The following is a 7,934-nucleotide window of genomic DNA, read 5'->3' as shown; positions in this document are numbered from 1 at the left end:
GCACTTCACCTCTTTCGGTGGAAACAACACACTCCGGCTCAGCGGCCCTTACGAGTCTGGTTGTCTGATAATTTTCAATGAGCATGCACATGACTCGATCTCTACGGATCGGCTACTCGGTGTATTTTTACGCAACCAGCTCAGGACCTCGTCAAGGTGCTACCACTACTTTGGCGCAACAGCCCTTACAAGTATGGTGCCCTTGCAGGTGCTAGGGAGACGAGTCATTCTGACATCGTTCCAACAAAGGGCATCATTGTGCCACTTAACTGGCTCTGGCAGCTCTTCCGCCAACCATTTTTTCAACACCTTCTCTGCTCTACCGGCAGTGGTGCGACGAACCTTTCTACATCGTAGAAGGCGTTCCATAACTGGTTAGCACTTCTGCTACGTTCTTTCTGAGCCATTCTTTAGCTCCTTCAGGAATTTCAGCAGAACTTCCTCTCTTTAACGGAGAAAGCGTGCGTTTTCTTTTATCCATTTCAGCGGCATCTCCCCTCTTTGGTGGGAAATCGCTACGCTTAACTCGGGAAATGGATGTGCACCGTTGTGCGTACTTTGCATCCATCAAGGTTGTAGAAACCTTGGGCCATAGCCAGGCCATACGTAATTGATTTAGTCTTTACGTAAAGAGCATTTTGCCAAAAGGCGAAGCCTTTCCAATAGGGGCTTCATTCGTCAAGCAGAATCTTGTACGAGGAGCGTTAAGGGAATCGCATGGGCGATTTTGGAGTTGATCTCCATTTGAACGCTCACTTATGCGCCATATATGTAATATAAGCAGAAGCCTGTGCTTTATACAGTGGCGGCGTAAAGGAAATGCATATATTATTGTTCAGGGTGTGTAACTGAACGAAATATTCTACATATATAACAAAGCAGAAGCCTTGGCATCGTTCGACGCGACGGCGTAAGTAAATACATTGCAGAAAGCAGGAGCCTTGGCATCGTTCGACGCGACGGCGTAAGTAAATGCATAATCGGAAGTGCAGTAATCGGAAGTACAGAAAGCAGGGAGCCTTGGCATCATACGACGCGACGGCAAAGGTAAATTACATAGCCTGTGCGATATAAGACGCGTCGGCAGAATCAGCAGATATACACCTAGATCTGTATCCAACGATAGTTACGAGGCGAGCGAGTGAACACCGAAGTGTCCTAGAGGGCTCAACCAAGAACTAGGGTGAGATACTATTTTGAAGAACGCATATACTGCGTATTCGAATATATATATCCGACGATAGTTACGAGGCGAGCGCGTGAACACCGAAGCGTCCTAGAGGGCTCAACCAAGAACTAAAGCAAGATACTACTTCAGAAAGTATATGCTATATACAAATAATCAAATACTTGAGAGAGATGGTTTAATGAAGCGAACTTACTTCGAATCGTGGAAGAAACGACTGTGATTGCTTCAAACACTTCGAACGAGGCTCGACTTCGAAAAAGGATCAACTTCGAACTTTGGACGAAAAAGGACTTGGACTTTGACTTTGAACCAAACCAGGTTCCGGTCAAGTCAACTGGGTTCAGACTTAGGTCAAGTAGGTTCAGACCTAGGTCAGGTGGGTTAGGACCAGGTAAGGCAGGCTCAGACCAGGTCAAGCAGACTCAGGCTAAGTCAGGCAGGCTCAGACCAGGTCAGGTGGGCTAGTCTAGGTAGGGGAGGTTTGGGAAAGGAGGAGAGAGAGAGGGGTTGGCGATTTTTAAAGAGAGGGGGGCTCCTTTATTTATAGATTCTGAAACTTGGGCCCCAAGTTTCATAATCTCCTTTTTACCCTTGGCTATTCCAGAAATTCCAAGAGGTTCCTTGGAGTGGGGCCCACTTGGATATTTCCATGGGATATTTTTGTGGGTCCCACCACATATTTTCTGAGGAATATTCCTGTGGGTCCCACCAATATTTTCGTGGGTCCCGCAAGAATTTCGGGTTTTCGGCGATTTTTTTCTGAAAAATTCTGAGTACGCCATTCCCTTTGTATTGACGTAACTAAGAAAGTTGGCTCGCAGGAATCCTTTGATTTCGTTCAGGTAGGAAGTTATGGCTTCCAGAGTGTTTGGGCATATATTCGCGATTCGACGAATATCCTAAGTATAATTGGCTCGCAGGAATTGATTCGTTTCGCATTTTGAGAAGAAATGCTATTTTTACCGGTAAATGCCTCATAAATTTTATTCAGATATTTTCTGAAAAATTGCGGGTCTTACAGTTATGGCACAAGAGACTTGGACATGTTAACTTTAAAATTATTTCAAAATTATCCAAGAATGATCTTGTAAGAGGCCTCTAGAATACCATATAAAAAGGATCACTTATGTGATGCTTGTCAAAGGGGTAAACAAATCAAGAGTTCTTTTAAAGCAAAAGATATAGTTTCAACAAAACGTCCTCTTGAACTTTTACATTTAGATCTATTTGGACCATCTAGAATTCAAAGTTTGAATGGTAGCAAGTATGCTTTTGTTATAGTAGATGATTATTCTCGATTTACATGGGTGATTTTTCTAAAAAGCAAAAATGATGCTTTTTCAGAATTTTCTAAACTTTGTAGAAGAATTGCAAATGAAAAATCTACATCTATTATTAAAATTCGTAGTGATCATGGTGGTGAATTTGAAAATGAATCTTTTCTAAAGTTTTGTGATTTACATGGTATATTTCACAACTTTGCTTTTCCTAGAGCGGTTCCACAAAACGGAGTTGTTGAAAGAAAGAATAGAACGTTGCAAGAATGTGCTAGAACCATGCTTCAAGATAAAAATTTACCAAAATATTTTTGGGCTGAAGCAATTAATACAGCATGTTATGTCTTAAATCGTGTTCTTATTCGACCAATTTTACATAAAACATGTTTTGAATTGTATTATGATCGTATACCCAAGATCTCATATTTCAAAATTTTTGGTAGTAAATGTTTCTTGTTAAATACCAAAGATAATCTTGATAAGTTTGATTCAAAATCAGATGAATCAATATTTCTTGAATATTCTTCTAGAAGTAAAGCATATCCTATTTTCAATAAAAGAACATCTTGTATTGAAGAATCTTTACATGTTGCATTTGATGAGAATTGTGAGCAGGTTATTCCTCTAAGCGAAGAAGAAGAAGCAACACTTCAAGAAGAACCCTTGATAAAGAGTACTTCTCAAGAAAATATTCCTCTTCAACCTGTAAGACCCGCAATTTTTCAGAAAATATCTGAATAAAATTCATGAGGCATTTACCGGTAAAAATAGCATTTCTTCTCAAAATGCGAAACGAATCAATTCCTGCGAGCCAGTTATACTTAGGATATTCGTCGAATTGCGAATATATGCTCAAACACTCTGGAAGCCATAACTTCCTAACTAAACGAAATCAATAGATTCGTACGAGCCAACTTTCTTAGTTACGTCAATACGAAGAAAATGGCGTACTCAGAATTTTTCGGAAAAAATCGCCGGAAACCTGAAATTCTTGCGGGACCCACAGAAATATTGGTGGGACCCACAGAAATATTCCTCAGAAAATATCTTGTGGGACCCACAAAATATCCTATGGAAATATCTTGTGGGCCCCACCTCAAAAGGAACCTCCAGGAATTTAAAAGAAGCCAAGGGGTAAAAGGGGCATGGAAAAACCCAAGAGGAGGTGGGCTTGGGCTATAAATAGCCCTCCCCACTCTCTCTCTTCTCATAATTTCGACCCCCCCTCTCTCTCTTGCCTTCTCTCTCTCTCCTAAACCTCCCCTACCTAGCCTAGCCCACCTGAGCCCACCTGACCTGGTCTGAGCGTGCCTGACTTAGCCTGAGCCTGCCTGACCTGGTCCTAACCCACCTGACCTGGGTCTGAACCCACTTGACCTGGTCCAAACCCAGTTGACTTGACTTGAACCTAGTTGGGTTTAAAGTCAAAGTCAAAGTCCTTTTTGGTCCAGATTCCGGTTTGGGTTTCTGAACCCAGACTTAGCCTACCGAGCTGAGTTCGAACCTGCTGAACCCAGTTGACTTGGATCGAACCCTGTTTGGTTCAAACCACTTAGGTTGAGTAGCTTGACCTGCTCTACCTCTTTCTCAACTAAGCCAGCTTCATCTGACTTAGTCTGACCTCTCGAAGGAAGGCTCGAAGCCAAAGAAGCAACCCGGAGCCGTTTCTTCCACGATTTGAAGTAAGTTCGCTTCGTTGATCCATCTCTCTCAAGTATTTGATTGTTTGTATATAGAATATACTTTCTAAAGTAGTATCTTGCTTTAGTTCTTGGTTGAGCCCTCTAGGACGCTTCGGTGTTCACGCGCTCGCCTCGTAACTATCGTCGGATATATATGTTCGAATGCGCAGTATATGCGTTCTTCAAAAATAGTATCTCACCCTAGTTCTTGGTTGAGCCCTCTAGGACACTTCGGTGTTCACTCGCTCGCCTCGTAACTATCGTTGGATACAGATCTAGGTGTATATCTGCTGATTCTGCCGACGCGTCTTATATCGCACAGGCTATGTAATTTACCTTTGCCGTCGCGTCGTATGATGCCAAGGCTCCCTGTTTTCTGCACTTCCGATTATGCATTTACTTACGCCGTCGCGTCGAACGATGCCAAGGCTCCTGCTTTCTGCAATGTATTTACTTACGCTGTCGCGTCGAACGATGCCAAGGCTTCTGCTTTGTTATATATGTAGAATATTTCGTTCAGCGCATAAATGAGCGTTCAAATGGAGATCAACTCCAAATCGCCCATGCGATTCCTTGACCGCTCCTCGTTCAAGATTCTGCTTGACGAATGAAGCCCCTATTGGAAAGGCTTCGCTTTTTGGCAAAATGCTCTTTACGTAAAGACTAAGTTAATTACGTATGGCCTGGCTATGGCCAAGGGTTCCTGCAACCTTGATGGATGCAAAGTACGCACAACGGTGTGCATCCATTTCCCCGAATTAAGCGTGGCGATTTCCTACCAAAGAGGGGAGATGCCGCTGAAATGGATAAAAGAAACGCACGCTTTCTCCGTAAAAGAGAGGAAGTGCTGCTGAAATTTCTGAAGAAGCTAAGAATAGCTCAGAAAGAACGTAGCAGGATACTCTGACATATAGCAGAGTGCTACCCAGTTCATGGTTTGCACTCTACAACGTAGAAGGGTTCGTCGCACCACTGCCGGTAGAGCAGAGGAGGTGCTGACGAAATGGTCGGCAGAAGAGCTGCCGGAACCAATGGAACGGCATAATGATGTCCGTTGATGGAACGATGCCAGATCGGCTCGTATCCTTGTGCCTGCAAGGGCACCTTGCTCGTAAGGGCCGCTGAGCCGGAGTAGAGGTTGCGCCTTGGCTAGGTTTGGACTCGTTGCGTAAAAATACGCTGAGTAGCCGATCTATTTAGATCGAGTCATATGCATGCTCATTGAGAACGGTTACACAACCAGACTCGTAAGGGCCGAAGAGCCAGAGTGTGTTGTTTCCACCCAAAGAGGTGTGATGCTCGTGGTGGCCGAAGTGCCAAAGAGCGGTGTTCTGCATGCATATGAATAAGACTTAAGGTCGCACATACCTCGCGGTTAAAGATCGTGTTAGGGGTACCCCCTCAGTAATGACTGTGTTGGGGAAGACTGAATGGGGTCGGGTACATACTCCCGTAGTGCTGAAAGCACGGGCTGCCTAAATGGCATGCAGATTCTGTCCAAGTAATTGTAAGACTGGCAGACCCCTTCAGGAATTATGCTCACTGTGGAATGACAGTGATGGTACAGCCTTGAGTGACATGTATTTTACTTTAGACCTGATAGAGTCCACGATGGCCTCAGTCAATCATGGGTTTTGGGGTCGTGGTTATCCTTAAGATCTAAGGATTGAACCCAACTACTGCAAGTAGACGATGCATCCGAATATGGGCCTAGTAGGGTTCTCCCGGTTGAAACACACTGCCCTACTATGGATAGGGTCAACAGGCCTCTGGGATATCTAAAATACATAGAATAATCAACCCCCAGAACGTCGCGTTGATGCCCGGACAATAGCTCTACCTGCGTACCAAAGGCGGGAGCGGTTAATTATCGAAACAATGCATTAGCTTAGGTACAGCGATGCTTTGAATGTATGAGTGGATGACGTGTTGAGTCAGTCCTGCATAACCTTTGTGAAGGTGTCATGTTCGGTATACTACTGGATCGACTGGGCAAAGACCCGTGTTGTATCCGCACGACTAAGCGAAGCTCGAGGAGTTGTCCTTAGATGCGTGGGATACGGATGTGCCAAGTATGAAGACTTGAGCTAGACATCACTTTGAGACCCGGAAGAGGTCATGGCTAAGTCGTGGAGACTTAAGCGGCTATTCAAATCACAGCCCTGAAAAGGCTTGCTCTAAGTCATGAGGACTCGAGCGGATGTTCAACTCATAGCCCTACGGAGGCTCTTGCGATATACGCTAAGTCTTGGAGGCTTGAGCGTCGTTATTGCGTATTGCGACTCTGAGTGGTCATTATCGTACTTGAGTTGAATGGATGTATGACTGCATGCTTACCAGACCATCAGTGGTTCTGACCCCGTTTCATGGGGTTTTCAGGTGTTGTACCTGCGTGGCGATATGCGGAGCAAGGCGGCATCGAGTTCCAGGGTTTCTCTAGACAGAGTTGTACTGCTTCCTTTTATTGAACCTACACTGCTTTTCTAAGCAGTAGTGTTGTAATAAACATGAGTTTTCGATAAAATGGAACACCTTGGTGGTCAATGAATTGCTTGGCCACATACCTGCAACGTGCTCGGGGTTTTCTAAAACTGACGACTCATTATCGTCTTATTCCGCTGCTAAAAGCTTTTCTAAGTTCCGCTGCAATGAAAAAAAAAAAAAAAATTCATGAAAATTTTAACTTAGTTTCGTTTTGGAAATCTGGGGCGTTACAGAATTGGTATCAGAGCATGTGTTTGAGAAACCTGGTTCAAGATCCGTCATGTCACGATATCGCACTGTAAGTATATGTTTTTATACTTTTGTTCTGATCTGGGTGCATCTTTGTATAGATGGCAACTCATGACTCGCGTGGATACTGCTATCGCTGCAAGGTCATGCACGATGAGTGGATATGCCCGTATGAAGTCCAAGACTACCAATACTGTGGCGAAGATGGGCATTCCGCCAACGAATGCCAAAGGAAATATACCGCCGATATGGGTCGGCGGGCTTCAAAGGGTCTCAGGGATGAGACTTCGCGTGTCAGTGGACCGCATCACTCTAGTGTTGGGAGCAACCATACCCCAACATCTTTTGATGAATTACCAAGGCTGAGGGATTTTGATTTGAACTTCCCTGCGGAGGTCTATCACTCGCCAAGCTACCATCCGGCATCACATACGCCGAGCTTAAATGGCAGGAACAAAAGAGGGGATTCTTTCTGTTCGCCAATCATTATTCCAGACTCCCAGAGTCTTGATCTTGCTGACTGGGAAAGTGGACTGGAGTCCCTCATATATCCCCAATATTCGCTTGCTAGTGCGGAAGTACCGCCCAAGCCAAAGCTAGTAGTGCCTGCTCCAAGGTCGTGTGGCAATAGATGGACCTTTTGGAGTTCGTCATCATCAAAGAAATCCAAGTCTTAAAGAGACTGGTGATGCTTTGGAGTCAATAGACTCATGTATATAGTTTCTCAACGCCTAAAGTCTGCCAGTGCGGCATGACATTTTGTTTAAGGCGATGTTTGTGTAAATATGATGTATATTAAGTAAATAAAGCTTTTTACTTCCATATATACATTGAGAAACTAAAAACAAGTGCTTGTGTGTGCATAGATAAATGGCTCCTGCGACGAGGAGAACCATACCAAGCGAGGAGTCCCATACGCAGGGATTCCTGTTGAAGACACTCAACAACCTGGTTACAGCCATCCGTGAAACGAGGCCAGAACCAGTCGCACCACGAAATGAGCACCTGGGAGGAGTGACTTATGAGAAGTTCCTCAAGCTTGACCCGCCAGTT

This window comes from Nuphar pumila, chromosome 9 (assembly GCF_984573655.1).
Source record: "Nuphar pumila chromosome 9, dmNupPumi1.hap1.1, whole genome shotgun sequence".
Taxonomy (NCBI): Eukaryota; Viridiplantae; Streptophyta; class Magnoliopsida; order Nymphaeales; family Nymphaeaceae; genus Nuphar; species Nuphar pumila.
Note: the sequence above shows the minus strand (reverse complement) of the source record.